This window comes from Schistocerca nitens, chromosome 3, assembly GCF_023898315.1.
Source record: "Schistocerca nitens isolate TAMUIC-IGC-003100 chromosome 3, iqSchNite1.1, whole genome shotgun sequence".
Lineage (NCBI taxonomy): Eukaryota > Metazoa > Arthropoda > Insecta > Orthoptera > Acrididae > Schistocerca > Schistocerca nitens.
The window spans coordinates 699,428,476-699,445,086 of NC_064616.1; positions in this window are offsets into that span (position 1 = coordinate 699,428,476).

Consider the following 16,611-nt stretch of genomic DNA (forward strand, 5'->3'; position numbering starts at 1 on the left):
TCAACTCTTAAAAACGTATGTTTCTGCTTCTCCCTCAGATTTGGACGATTTAGAAAATGCTGGATGGTTCATAGACGAGCAAGTGGATATAACAATGGAAGAGTTCTAATTCTTGTATGGAGTGCAACGGATAACAATCCATACATTCAAGGAGCTTAGGACGAGAATGAGATCACCATCACTAAAATAATTTGGAAAACGCCACACATCACTGAACTGGATGAGCAGCGTTTGAAGCTTTTAAAAGCTCTGATTGGTAGTATATTTCTACCATTAACTTTTCCTTCATGGGAGCTTTTCGAGTACCCAGTGCCACTGACTACAAGGAGACGAACGTGGGCTATTAAAACTGCTGTTCAATTGGAGACGTTCAGATTCATCATACTTGCATTTCAGATCAATAGAAGAGGAAATATAGCAAACGAGTCCACCAAATTTAACAGTTGCACATTAACTAATGCCAGAGCCTGCCTGAACTCCGAATTCTAGCCCTACGATAATTTACACCTGTCATGTGAATGAAAATGTATGCAGTCTAGCATTTGACATGTATGTGAGGTTCCGTGCTTCTAATTACGAAGAAGAAGGATATCTACTAAGCCCACAGAAATCCAAGTAGCTGGCGCCAATCACCTTAAGAGACTGCTCAAAACAGAACACGATACTTAAACCTGGACCTATAGAAGTACGAATTGAATTTGAATCTTCGGCAAATTTCCCAAAGCACACTGCAGCATCTACTCTAGTTCTACATGACCGTGTGATTAACTATTGCCTGCTCACTGGTGTGGTGCAACGAGCTGCATAAATGAATATGTACTGCACCATACCCAGAGCATTTCACAGAGGCATCTCAAGGTGTGCTAAAACATGGATGAGTGCAAAGTGGTTAACACGTTTCTACCATGGAATTCACTGAGATGATCCTAGTGTACTTCATAAACATAAGGTGACATCACTTCGATTATTCGAACACATGGATACCATCATCTATGTCAAAGGCGAGGAGAAGATCACATGGAGGCATCGAATCTTCAAGTTTGCTGCGCTTCAAGACCTGGAATTCTTTGGGTGTCCAGCCCTCCATCTATTCGAGAAGAAGAAGAAGAAGAAGTGTGAAAATAGTGTAGTGTCTGCTTATGAAAAAATTACTTCTAAATTGGATGAAAAATAATTTTTTTACCGCAGAATCTGTGTGCCATTCTTTCAAACTTTGTTTACGTGTAGCTTTGCCCAGATACCACGTCTGTGGTTCTCCGCAAGCAAAGGAGATATAGTTTTGGACATGTTTGCTATATGTCTGAGGAAGCAGACACAGTCACGTGCTACCTGCTCCCATAGCGAAACACGCACTGCATAATCGGCATAATCCCATTGAACCATTAAGTATATTTTGTTATTCTCCATCTTAAACTTCACCTCCTTAATAGCACTCATGTTTACAATAAATGTCAATTGTGTCTTGCACATCCTTTATTTATATGTATACAGTTGGGATAGGTTTCTGTAAATAACAACAAAGATGTATGGTAACAAGTTTTTCGTTTATTCAGTTCTCACATATACAGTTTAGTTATTCAGGTGTAATTGAGTCCAACCGTATCAAATATGGTCGTGTGACTGGCTGATAAAAATTGAACTGTTAGTCGATTCTTCTAGAAAATTGTATGCTGAATCGAACGGTGCTATTATTTTCGTCAAATCCGGACATAAACATAATTAAATGAATGTTAAACAGCAGTAGTTCAAACAAAAGGTGGATACGGCAGTATAGTTTCAACCAAAAGTGGGCACTTGATTATAAACCTAGCAGATAGCTGGATTTCATCATGTGACTGGCTATAACTCTCATGGCTTTTACTATAATGCTTTGTTTTGATGCGTATGGATCTAGTGGATTTTCTTAGGTTGTTCCTGTTTAAACATTCTGTTCAAACGGTTCTGTTTTAGTACCAATCAATTAAAAAGGGGTTCTTCAATAGAAAAAGCAGCTCCAGATGAGGCACGGATTCGCACATCAGACCCAGCGAACTGGAAACGAAATAACCAAAAGAAGCAAAGGTAAGCTATTACCGACTGTTTTCCTCTACAACTTACAACATAGTGCACAGAATTATTCTACTTCTGTTTCCTATATTCACATTACAACCGTAATTGGGAACTTATTTTTGCCCTTTCTGCAGGTACTCAGCTAATGGCCCTCCTTCGTATCCCACATGCATCAAACCGAAGGGGATTGCAATGTAGGTTGCTCACTATGAAGGATATTAGAGTTTCACGATTCCTTTTATGTAGTCTCTGATGAAGGGAAGAAGGTGCATTCACATTGAAGTACGTGAGAGCTAACGTTCCTAGGAATGCATGCAGAACTTAAGGGCTTTACGTTTGAGTACACCATTCGAAACCATGCTGATAGCTACACATCTGTCTATCGACATATTTTTCCAAAAGCCCTCAAAATTACTAATCATAGATTAATAGATGTGTTTACAAGATTCAAAAGTGATTATGCTCAAGTGCCTGTTGAAGCTCGTGGAAGAGACTACAAGGGGAAAAAGTATGGAAGAAAGCGAGAAGCTGTAAAAGTCTGGAAGGCTGCGAAAGTTATTACAGCAGCGGAAAGACTGCTAGGATCTGTCTTTCATTTGATCTATGTATTAGAAAACTTTTGAGCCTACAATGAAGAGAAAGTTTCAGAAGAGCGACCATACTTACAGATTAAGAAGACTTTCTTTTGCAGAACTTTTTGCAGTAAATTCAGCACAGGATTTGCCGCACCTGCTGTAGATGAATGTAGCACTTGCTTGCAGCTTCATGTCAAGATAGAGGAGGCTAAGAAAGACGCTAAAAGGAATAAACAACTACATACTGCGAAAATAATTCATGTAAAACAAGAAAACAGCTTCTTTCAACACTCGAAAACTAAAGACGACGATTGTTTCTTGACTTCTTAAGACTGCCAAATGAACCTTGCTCTTCCAAATCTTAGTGACCGATCTTTATACCATAGGAGGCAGCAGTATTGCTACAGTTTGTCTGTCACGAAAGGTGTGTCAAGTGATTCCCTGAACCCTGATAATGTTACGTACAATACACACTTGGACTGAAGATCAGTGGAAGTAATCATCCAGTGAAGTTGCGTCGATTGTTTTTAATGATGTGAATTGTCTCATCTGACAGATGATAAGAGTGTACGACTTGGTACTGATGCATGCTCCGGCGAAAACAAGAACATTAACGTTCTCATTATGTGCGGAAAGTGGTTGTGCGATCATGCACCCACTGGCATCACACAAAGGGACCTAGTTTTTTCCGTTTCTGGTCATTCCTTCTTGGCTATTGACCGTGTTTTCGGAATGTTTGAGAAAAGATGAAAACCATTTTAAATGTTGCAGAATACCACACTATTTTTGCTGAACATGGGAAAGTGAAAGTGGTAGGTCAGAACTGGAAACCATTTAATTGGAAACTTGCAGATCAAGAGACAGTCAAGTCAGCTGCTCTGTTACACTTAAAGTTCTCTCAGTGCAAGAAAATCATTCTCCGTAAAACTAGAAAAGGGAACATTCTTTTCAAAGGTGAACTCATATATAACTTGGAAACTGGTACAACAAACCCAGTAACAAAGCAAGGAAAGTATTCCCACACCCCTGGCGAGACTGGTCTCAGAACCAATGTGAAAGAAGAGAGACTGCAGGATGTGAATAAATTTCTTCAAAAAGCATTTTGGTACAACTTGACGAGATGTAGAAAAGCTGGAGTGATGCACGGAAGTACTTACCAGCAACGAGAAAACCCCGTGTAGCGATGAAAATTGTGATGAGTATGAGTGACTCTGTGATCCAGAGTTTGCTGACCAAATGGAGATGTGGCCATGGCAATTAGTTGTTAAAAATTAGACCCATGTTCTTTAATTCTTCAGTACTTTTGAAGATTGATTTCATAGAGACACCTTATGAGTATTTTTATACTGCAATTGAAACTAACTTTCATTTTATGAATTATTATTTATGCATATTCATTAAAACCTAATAACAAATTTAGTTATACTTCATTTGTATTGTTAAGAGTGTGAATACTATCGGAAGCATAAAATTTTCACTTTTGAATAAATCACTCTAAGTATGTTTGTTCAAAAAACGAACTTCAGTTGCTATTTTCCAGTCAAAGATGGGCAAACAACAAATTAAAAAATGAAGATGGACATCTTGGTTTTCAACAATAAAACTGAAACATTTAATGTGAAGTAACAATGTAACGAAATGGAAAGTTGCTACTCACCATATAGCGGAGATGAGGCACAACAAAAAGTGTCGGAAAGTCAGCTTTCGGTTAACAAGGCCTTTGCCAAAAATAGACAACATACACATATGCACACACTCACGCAAACGCAACTCACACGTAGATGACCACAGTCTCTGGAAGCTGAGGCCAGCTGACAGAGACAGTGCTGGTAGGCTTGTTTATTGTTGAGTAGCTCTCTGGATTGTGTGTGAAACAGTTTTACAAGCATAAGTTGCCAACATTTATGTGGTTTCACTAGCTGACCCCAACACAAAAAAAGGTTCAAATGGCTCTGAGCACTATGAGACTTAACTTCTGAGGTCATCAGTCCCCTAGAACTTTGAACTACTTAAACCTAACTAACCTAAGGACATCACACACATCCGTGCCCGAGGCAGGATTCGAACCTGCGACCGTAGCGGTCACGCTGTTCCAGTCTGTAACTCCTAGAACCGCTCGGCCACTCCGGCCAGCGACCCCAACACAAACAAGGCACTTAAACTATGAAAAGCCAAATACAAGATGTAAAGAAAACCTATAAATCTTGAAGGGAAATATATTGAGAGAAATATGACTATTGCACAAAAATTTACAGTGGACAAGCAACTGAACTTAACCTTAAAGAAACCGATGGCAGCTCGTAACACTGTGTTCCTTTTAGTAATTGTGCGAGCAGTTTAACGTAACAAATGAAAAACCTGATGCTTCGACTTTCTAAAATATAAAATGCAGATTCCTCTTTCTTGAGCTACCGCGTTATGTACATGTACTTCAGCGTAAAAATAGTTGAAAATAATCTTGCAGAGATCTCAGTTCCAGCGAAAGAAACAGTTGAGGAAAGTCATTTCAGTTGAGGTCACGTGATCTGAATTGACTTGACAGGCCCTGACGTGACAAACAATGTGAATACACCTTGACGTGACGGTGCCATGACGTGATGGTGCCGTGATGGCCTTAGTGGAATTGGCACGTGTGGAATTTGGACAGGTCCAGTATGCACATCACCACATAGTCAGGTTTCATGAACTCTACTTCAGTCTTCAACATCTTCACAGCAACTATAGGGGTAAGCGAGGTCTGCCTCCACAACATACCCTACATCATAATCAGCCGCCACACTACATATAGTCTCACCTAATCCCCTGAATTCGGATTCAGATAGCTACTGAAGCTCTCCAATCGGCAGCGATTGCTACGTGGCATACCTCCACAAGTTACTCACCTGTACACTACTGACCACTAAAATTGCTACACCACGAAGATGACGTGCTACAGACGCGAAATTTAACCGACTTGAAGAAGATGCAAATGATTAGCTTTTCAGAGCATTCACACAAGGTTGGCGCCGGTGGCGACACCTACAACGTTCTGTCATGAGGAAAGTTTCCAACCGATTCCTCATACACAAACAGCAGTTGACCGGCGTTGTCTGGTGAAACGTTGTTGTGATGCCTCGTGTAAGGAGGAGAAATGCATACCATCACATTTCCGACTTTGATAAAGGTCGGATTGTAGCCTATCGCGATTGCGGTTTATCGTATCGCGACATTGCTGCTCGTGTTGGTCGAGATCCAATGACTGTCAGCAGAATATGGAATCGGTGGGTTCAGGAGGGTAATACGGAACGAAGTGCCGGATCCCAACGGCCTCGTATCACTAGCAGTCGAGATGACAGGCATCTTATCCGCATGGCTGTAACAGATCGTGCAACCACGTCTCGATCCCTGAGTCAACAGATGGGGGGGACGTTTGCAAGACAACAACCATCTGCACGAACAGTTCGACGACGTTTACAACAGCATGGACTATCAGCTCGGAGACCATGGCTACGGTTACCCTTGAGGCTGCATCAGAGACAGGAGCGCCTGCGATGGTGTACTCAACGACAAACCTGGGTGCACGAATGGCAAAACGTCACTTTTTCGAATGAATCCAGGTTCTGTTTACAGCATCATGATGGTCGCATCCATGTTTGGCGACATCGCAGTGAACGCACACTGGAATCGTGTATTCGTCATCGCAATACTGGCGTATCACCTGGCGTGCTGGTATGGGGTGCCATTGGTTACACGACTCAGTCACCTCTTGTTCGCATTGACTGCACTTTGAACAGTGGACGTTACATTTCAGATGTGTTACGACCGTGGCTCTATCCTTCATTCGATCCCTGCGAAACCCTACATTTCAGCAGGATAATGCACGACCGCAATTTGCACGTCCTGTACGGTCCTTTCTGGACACAGAAAATGTTATACTGCTGCCCTTGCCAGCACATTCTCCAGATCTCTCACCAATTGAAAACGTCTGGTCAATGGTGGCTGAGCAACTGGTTCGTCACAATACGCCAGTCACTACTCTTGATGAACTGTGGTATCGTGTTGAAGCTGCAATGTCAGTTGTACCTGTACACGCCATCCAAGCTCTGTTTGACTCAATGCCCTGGCGTACCAAGGCCGTTATTACGGCGAGAGGTGCTTGTTCTGGGTACTGATTTCTCAGGATCTATGCACCCACATTGCGCGAAAATGTAATCACATGTCAATTCTAGTATAATATATTTGTCCAATGAATACCCGTTTATCATCTGCATTTCTTCCTGGTGTAGCAATTTTAATGGCCAGTAGTGTAGATACACAATGTAGCTCGATCAAGGCATGTGTTAACCTTTCATCCAGACGTGGGTTATTTGGCTTGGGATGTCTATTTATACGTTGGCAAAGTCTCCCACTGACCCCTTGCTGAAAGAAAAGAAACATATCAGCGTCAGTCAAAAGCTTGATGTTGAGTTTCGTTTCCTTGAGTGTCGTGTCCCGAGACAATCCCGGTGCTGTGTAATATAAGTCAGGGTCCAGAGAATATGTGGTCATGCATACACTCCAGAATTTCTCGAAAACATCTGTGTCCATATAAAGTTTTGCATACTCTCCCAAATTTGGGATGTTAAACTCTTGCCAAACATTCACAGCATGTTCATACTCTGCATCCGATACAGCATCACCTGTAATGTTACTTGAGAACACAGCTTTGTCGGGTAGTCTGGTTTCATTGAGTTTGCCCATACAATCCAGGTACTTGAATAGGAATACCTCCTTCTTTGTAACAAGCCGAAACTTTGCGTCATTGGGATATGCACCACAGGTGATGTGCATATCCTCCTGAAGCAGTGTTTCAACGAGTTTATGGAGTGGTGCCCCGATAAAGCATAGGGAGTCCATGACGCAGAGCGTAATTCTTTGCATCATTCATTCGGCGAATGAGATATATTTCTTGACACTGTTGAGCAGGGCACCGACCTGATCATTCTTTGAACCGAATTTCGCCAAGTATTCAGTGGCAAAGTGAGCATCACACTCGTTTAGATTGTAGAAAAAGACAGGTATGTGTCATAGTAATTGATACTTCAGATTTATGTGTTATGAGCAGCACCACAGAATTTCCCCATTAGATGACAATGGGCTCTACAAGGAGTTCGCTCTTTCCAATCTAACAGCTGCCCACAGATATGACAGTCAAATGCCTTCCTGTACAAAACCTCTTTATATTTTGACTTGGTCATGGAAATGTTGCTACTAAAGCTTATCAACCTTCCATGAACGTTTCTAAAGCTCAATTAGCAGCCAAATATCAGGATTATCCCTGACATATGATTTTTAATGGCTGAGGCTCGAATCATACATACGACCTGCTACGCTGTCGTATATGGTAAGTGTTTTTCTGTGAAAGTTGTATGTGAGGCTGTAGGGTGGCCTTCACAGCGAGTCATCAAAACTCGGAGGCATTCGAAATCAGCGTTAAGTACAAAGAGGCATAACTCCTGGTGGTGGGTATTCTTAAATTTTAAAAGTTTGTTTTCCTCGATAGGCATTATAACACATAACGATTTCCTGGTAGAACAAACAACTTGATGTTTTGCTAAAAACTCGCTTAAGCAAATATTTTTAAATGCGAACATTTTTAGGTTAGGCTTTACCGTGACTGTTACTGACATTAAATGAAACAACAAGTTCACTGTTACCAGTCACCGTTTTATTTATTTCCACGACGCGTTTCGAAGGTTTAAACCTCCATCATCGGGTGGATTTACATTAGTACGTATTACATTTGTGTGTGTGTTGTGTTACGATTTTTGGAGGAACTTGTGGCACTGCCTAGTGCAGAAACAAGACACTATTTCAGAATATGGTTTAGGATTACTTTTGACAAAAATTAAACTGATATCTAATGGTAAACATTAAATAAGTAAACTAGAGTACCTTCAGTGGTCACAGGTTCCTTTTGCTGTCGTAACACATCACATGTATACTGCCACATTTGTAGACAAATATGGCGTCTGGAATCAGCTGGGTGCAAGGTTCGTATAGCAGAAGAAAAGACATAATCGCAGAGTGCAAAGAATATACATCGTAACAACATTATTACAGAATTGCTTAATTAAATGAAACAACAAGTTCACTGTTACCAGTCACCGTTTTATTTATTTCCACGACGCGTTTCGAAGGTTTAAACCTCCATCATCGGGTGGATTTACATTAGTAAGTATTACGTTTGTGTGTGTGTTGTGTTACGATTTTTGGAGGGACTTGTGGCACTTCCTAGTGGAGAAACAAGACACTATTTCAGAATATGGTTTAGGATTACTTTTTACAAAAATTAAACTGATATCTAATGGTAAACATTAAATAAGTAAACTAGAGTACTTTCAGTGGTCACAGGTTCCTTTTGCTGTCGTAACACATCACATGTTTGCTGTCACATTTGTAGACAAATATGGCGTCTGGAATCAGCTGGGTGCAAGGTTCGTATAGCAGAAGAAAAGGCATAATAGCAGAGTGCAAAGAATATACATCATATATTCTGTAATAATGTTGTTACGATGTATATTCTTTGCACTCTGCACCCGATGATGGAGGTTTAAACCTTCGAAACGCGTCGTGGAAATAAATAAAACGGTGACTGGTAACAGTGAACTTGTTGTTTCATTTAATTAAGCAATTCTGTAATAATGTTGTTACGATGTATATTCTTTGCACTCTGCGATTATGTCTTTTCTTCTGCTATACGAACCTTGCACCCAGCTGATTCCAGACGCCATATTTGTCTACAAATGTGGCAGTATACATGTGATGTGTTACGACAGCAAAAGGAACCTGTGACCACTGAAGGTACTCTAGTTTACTTATTTAATGTTTACCATTAGATATCAGTTTAATTTTTGTCAAAAGTAATCCTAAACCATATTCTGAAATAGTGTCTTGTTTCTGCACTAGGCAGTGCCACAAGTTCCTCCAAAAATCGTAACACAACACACACACAAGTGTAATACTTACTAATGTAAATCCACCCGATGATAGAGGTTTAAACCTTCGAAACGCGTCGTGGAAATAAATAAAACGGTGACTTGTAACAGTGAACTTGTTGTTTCATTTAATTAAGCAAATATGCTTTTTACATATGTGTTTACTCATTTGAGAAGAGAGGAGGTGGTACATTTCCTTGATCCAGCAGTAATGACAATTGTCTTTTTCCTTATTTTCCTTATCTGAGAATAATAGCTTGTTCACATGCATCTTACACTGACCTGCAAATTCCGAGAAATGGACGAGCCCAATAACTCTGTTCAAAAGTTAGGGTAATCTGAATTGCACTTATCCAGGGTATAAACATGAACCGATATGTATTCTGTGCCTCAAATTTAGGTATGTCCTGGGGTTTAAAGGGGAATTCGATACTGTCAAAGTTATAAAACCCACAAATGTCAATACCTTCGCCATATCGTGATGTGGGCTCCAGATGAAACAGGTAATTTCTTTTACAAATCAGGCTCCTATACCATCAGGAAGGTTGATGTAGCTAGACCTCCATTGAATGGATCATGGACGTGCATATGGATATCAAGGTGTATTACTTGGCTCAGTGCTTTACTTGAGCCTCTAACTTCCATCTCAGAAAATTTGATCGCATAGCACTCAAGGTCAAATCTTCAAACCGTATAGTGATTGAGGTGCTCCAAGATGCCGGCTGGAGTGGCCGAGTGGTTCTAGGCGCTTCAGTCTGGAACCACGCTACCGCTACGGTCGCAGGTTCGAATCCTGCCTCGGGCATGGATGTTTGTGATGTCCTTAGGTTAGTTAGGTTTAAGTAGTTCTAGGTTCTAGGGGACTGATGACCTCAGATGTTAAGTTCCATAGTGCTCAGAGCCATTTGAACCATTTTTTTGCTCCAAGATACCACTCCATTCCATCCCCCCCCCCCCCCCAAATGTAGGCAATGCTTGGCTCCTCTGCAGCAGCAATTGTTTAGGGGAATGTGCGAGCTCGCAACACAGCATTGTACTGCACTTAATGGAGGGGTACTGTGGATGATTATTAAGACGAGTGCAGTCTTTCTCCAGTAGGGGAAGGCATGATTTCAGATACCCTACTGAGTCTTTGTAGTCCCCTCCTGGGTTCTCAATCCGAGAGAATGAGTTTCAGTCATCAAAAGTGTCCTCAGTCACCATGATTAGCCTGGCCATTAGGACAGGAGAGGGAGCTGCTGCCAACCACAGTAACACTACAACTAGATGCTGGTTGTGTAGGACTTTACCGACAGTCCTCGTTGCTCCAGTTGAAACACCTGGGTTGGGACATTGCGGGCTGATGGGATGTAGCAGCAGCAGCACCTACCCCCATTCTAGATGGTTGTAGTGGTGATGCGAGTCAGGGATGTGGGGTGTTTGCATAAGGCCAATGGGAGCAACCAGGCTGTGGTGGGACCGGTCAGTGAGATTGTTGTTGTTGGGTGGTGTCCCAGCAAGTGGTGTAATGTCTTTCATGGTATGATGGTGGTGGCAGGGGTGCAGGGCTACTGCAGCAGGGGTTGTGGCAGCGGAGCTGGAGGCTGTGGCAGTGGAGGCGCTGGCAGTGGCTCATGCAGCTGCAAGACTCGTCCTGCAGGGAGAGGCATGCTGGGCGGGACTGCATTTTGTTGGCGTTATCAGCTGCCTTTGCACTCCCGCCACGGTTAGCTCTGATGGTGTAGATATGAAGAGAGACAGTCAGACAGAGAGAGGGAGAAGCAATAAGTAAGTATACTCGCATGCTGCTGCAAATAAAGAACTTACATGGCAGTTGCGATAGGTTTATCAGGGATGATGTAACACACACCACTGATCTCCTCAAAATCACCTACAACAGCAATTTTTTATATATATATGTGTGTGTGTGTGTGTGTGTGGTTGAGGGTGTGTGGTGTGGAAAAGAAAGATAGTTACCAAAATCTCCCTGCCTCCATGATGAAACTATATCCCTGAGGCCATTGGGGACCATGTCCACCCACTTTGGCATCAGCGATTGGGTTTCATAGAGCTGCAGCTCCCACCTCATTTCCTGCACCCACTCCAACACCTCATTGTCATGCACCCACTGGTATAGCTCTCCTACTGTAGTTGTAACAACAACGACAACAACATGAGGGCGAATTGGAAACATTATTTACTAAATGAGAATATGCTACGAATTCCGATTTCATAAACACACATTTACTTACATGGCAGTTGCGATAAGTTTATCAGGGATGATGTAACACACACCCCTGATCTCCTCAAAATCACCTGCAACAGCAATAACGTATCGATTTAAAGACGTATGGACCAGAGACGCAAATAGACGTAATAAAACACTATGAAAAATGTTTTTGAACGAGAATATTTACTTATACGGAGGAATTTCCGCTGGAGATAGCTCAGACTCTTTGACCTGCTTGCCTAAAAGCTCAAGCAACCCGTTAATATCATCGAGATCATGTACTGTAAGGCTGTTCCACGACCTGAGGGGGCTGCATACCTCCGCCAAGCGACCCTCTTTCAGCCTCCAGCTCCCGCATTAAATCCTCCTGAATTTGATGAATGAATGCTGCAACAACAACAAAGAACTTTTTATAGCAAAAATATACTACGAAATATGAAGATAAAGTATGAAAATAAACTACGAAATATGACCACAAACTACGAAAATACACTACGAAATCTGATCTCTCTCTCTCTCTCTCTCTCTCTCTCTCACACACACACACACACACACACACGTGATGTGAATAGATATGATAGCAAACGACCACTGAAGTCAGCAAATCATCACTGAAGTGTAGGAAGAGTAGCCAACTACCGATCTAAAAGTGGTGGTGGTGGTGGTTAGTGTTTAACGTCCCGTCGACAACGAGGTCATTAGAGACGGAGCGCAAGCTCGGGTTAGGGAAGGATTGGGAAGGAAATCGGCCGTGCCCTTTCAAAGGAACCATCCCGGTATTTGCCTGAAACGATTTAGGGAAATCACGGAAAACCTAAATCAGGATGGCTGGAGACGGGATTGAACCGTCGTCCTCCCGATCTACAAGTGAAACAGCTGCTGAGGAACTTGTACACAGATACGTAGTAAGAAGGGACAGGACAACAAACCGTCACTGAAGTGTGACACACACACACACCCCCCCCCCCCCCACACACACACATATATATACATACATACACACATGGTAAGAAGCGATAGGAAAGCAGACTATTAATGAAGCGTAGGAAGAGTAGCCTCCCACCAATCTACAAGTGAAATAGCTGCTGGGAAACTTGCGAACACACACACACACACACACATATATATATATATATATATATATATATATATATATATATATATATATATATAGTTATTACAAATGATTGAAGCGATTTCACAGCTCTACAATAACTTTATTATTTGAGATATTTTAACAATGCTTTGCACACACATACAACAACTCAAAAAGTTTTTTTAGGCATTCACAAATCTTCGATATGTGCCCCTTTAGTGATTCGGCAGACATCAAGCCGATAATCAAGTTCCTCCCACACTCGGCGCAGCATGTCCCCATCAATGAGTTCGAAAGCATCGTTGATGCGAGCTCGCAGTTCTGGCACGTTTCTTGGTAGAGGAGGTTTAAACACTGAATCTTTCACATAACCCCACAGAAAGAAATCGCATGGGGTTAAGTCGGGAGAGCATGGAGGTCATGACATGAATTGCTGATCATGATCTCCACCACGACCGATCCATCGGTTTTCCAATCTCCTGTTTAAGAAATGCCAAACATCATGATGGAAGTGCGGTGGAGCACCATCCTGTTGAAAGATGAAGTCGGCGCTGTCGGTCTCCAGCTGTGGCATGAGCCAATTTTCCAGCATGTCCAGATACACGTGTCCTGTAACGTTTTTTTCGCAGAAGAAAAAGGGGCCGTAAACTTTAAACCCTGAGATTGCACAAAACACGTTAACTTTTGGTGAACTGCGAATTTGCTGCACGAATGCGTGAGGATTCTCTACCGCCCAGATTCGCACATTGTGGCTGTTCACTTCACCATTAAGAAAAAATGTTGCTTCATCACTGAAAACAAGTTTCGCACTGAACGCATCCTCTTCCATGAGCTGTTGCAACCGCGCCGAAAATTCAAAGCATTTGACTTTGTCATCGGGTGTCAGGGCTTGTAGCAATTGTAAACGGTAAGGCTTCTGCTTTAGCCTTTTCCGTAAGATTTTCCAAACCGTCGGCTGTGGTACGTTTAGCTCCCTGCTTGCTTTATTCGTCGACTTCCGCGGGCTACGCGTGAAACTTGCCCGCACGCGTTCACCGTTTCTTCGCTCACTGCAGGCCGACCTGTTGATTTCCCCTTACAGAGGCATCCAGAAGCTTATACTGCGCATACCATCGCCGAATGGAGTTAGCAGTTGGTGGATCTTTGTTGAACTTCGTCCTGAAGTGTCGTTGCACTGTTATGACTGACTGATGTGAGTGCATTTCAAGCACCTGTCGCCATTTTGTCTCACTGCGCTCTCGAGCGCTCTGGAGGCAGAAACCTGAAGTGCGGCTTCAGCCGAACAAAACTTTATGAGTTTTTCTACGTATCTGTAGTGTGTCGTGACCATATGTCAATGAATGGAGCTACAGTGAATTTATAAAATCGCTGCAATCATTTGTAATAGCCCTGTATATATGGCAAGAACAGATAGGACAACAAACTATCAATGAAGTGTAGCAAGAGTAAAATCCTACCGATCTAGAATTGTATAGCTGCTGAGGAAGTTGTACACATACACTCCTGGAAATTGAAATAAGAACACCGTGAATTCATTGTCCCAGGAAGGGGAAACTTTATTGACACATTCCTGGGGTCAGATACATCACATGATCACACTGACAGAACCACAGGCACATAGACACAGGCAACAGAGCATGCACAATGTCGGCACTAGTACAGTGTATATCCACCTTTCGCAGCAATGCAGGCTGCTATTCTCCCATGGAGACGATCGTAGAGATGCTGGATGTAGTCCTGTGGAACGGCTTGCCATGCCATTTCCACCTGGCGCCTCAGTTGGACCAGCGTTCGTGCTGGACGTGCAGACCGCGTGAGACGACGCTTCATCCAGTCCCAAACATGCTCAATGGGGGACAGATCCGGAGATCTTGCTGGCCAGGGTAGTTGACTTACACCTTCTAGAGCACGTTTGGTGGCACGGGATACATGCGGACGTGCATTGTCCTGTTGGAACAGCAAGTTCCCTTGCCGGTCTAGGAATGGTAGAACGATGGGTTCGATGACGGTTTGGATGTACCGTGCACTATTCAGTGTCCCCTCGACGATCACCAGTGGTGTACGGCCAGTGTAGGAGATCGCTCCCCACACCATGATGCCGGGTGTTGGCCCTGTGTGCCTCGATCGTATGCAGTCCTGATTGTGGCGCTCACCTGCACGGCGCCAAACACGCATACGACCATCATTGGCACCAAGGCAGAAGCGACTCTCATCGCTGAAGACGACACGTCTCCATTCGTCCCTCCATTCACGCCTGTCGCGACACCACTGGAGGCGAGCTGCACGATGTTGGGGCGTGAGCGGAAGACGGCCTAACGGTGTGCGGGACCGTAGCCCAGCTTCATGGAGACGGTTGCGAATGGTCCTCGCCGATACCCCAGGAGCAACAGTGTCCCTAATTTGCTGGGAAGTGGCGGTGCGGTCCCCTACGGCACTGCGTAGGATCCTACGGTCTTGGCGTGCATCCGTGCGTCGCTGCGGTCCGGTCCCAGGTCGACGGGCACGTGCACCTTCCGCCGACCACTGGCGACAACATCGATGTACTGTGGAGACCTCACGCCCCACGTGTTGAGCAATTCGGCGGTACGTCCACCCGGCCTCCCGCATGCCCACTATACGCCCTCGCTCAAAGTCCGTCAACTGCACATACGGTTCACGTCCACGCTGTCGCGGCATGCTACCAGTGTTAAAGACTGCGATGGAGCTCCGTATGCCACGGCAAACTGACTGACACTGACGGCGGCGGTGCACAAATGCTGTGCAGCTAGCGCCATTCGACGGCCAACACCGCGGTTCCTGGTGTGTCCGCTGTGCCGTGCGTGTGATCATTGCTTGTACAGCCCTCTCGCAGTGTCCGGAGCAAGTATGGTGGGTCTGACACACCGGTGTCAATGTGTTCTTTTTTCCATTTCCAGGAGTGTATATGTGGAAAGGAGCTGTAGGACAGAACCGATCTGCAAGTGTATATCTGCTGGCTGAAGAACTTGTACACAGACACACAGATGTACGGTTTTAACGAAATCTGAACTGTTGAAGACAAAAATATGTACTTACATGGAGACTCATCTTCAACCAGTCTTATGCGTTTGCCACTGGCGCTGCCAGTGGGCGAGGAATACTTCATGGCAGTCACAGAGAGGCAAACAATCACAGCTGTGGACTAAGGCAGAATGAAGATGACTGTATAGGGGGTATGGTTTATATAACATCAAGCTCCTCCCCCTATTTTGGCGGCAGCCGGTAGGATTGCTGGAACTCTGACCAGCAAGTTGGTGCAAGTCTGACAGTCTTCTTGTCTCAATACGTTAGGCTAACAACCTTTGTCCTGCTGGTGTGCAGGAGTTACCATTGCCTTTGACAGGCAGAGACCTGCCATCTTCTAATGGGTGGTCTCCTTCTTAGAAGGAGTTGGTAGATCGCTAGCGAGATAAATTGCCATGTGTCAGACAAAACGGAAAGTTCCCACAGAGGAAGTAACTGCCTATTTCATCTCCTGTGGTGGTCCAGACTCCTTTGTGAATGGGGAAACATCTCCTTCCTGGAGGGAGTCGGTATTGTCTTTGACAGTGAAATATTTTGTTTTGTTTCGGACAAAGCTACAGGTCCCAGTTTCTTGGTATACTCGAAAACATTCCCTGGAATATCGCTCGTGAGTTAATCTGGGATATATTCTTGTTTCCTACTAAGAGAACAGATAAAGTCCAGGTAGGTCGTTAACAGATACGA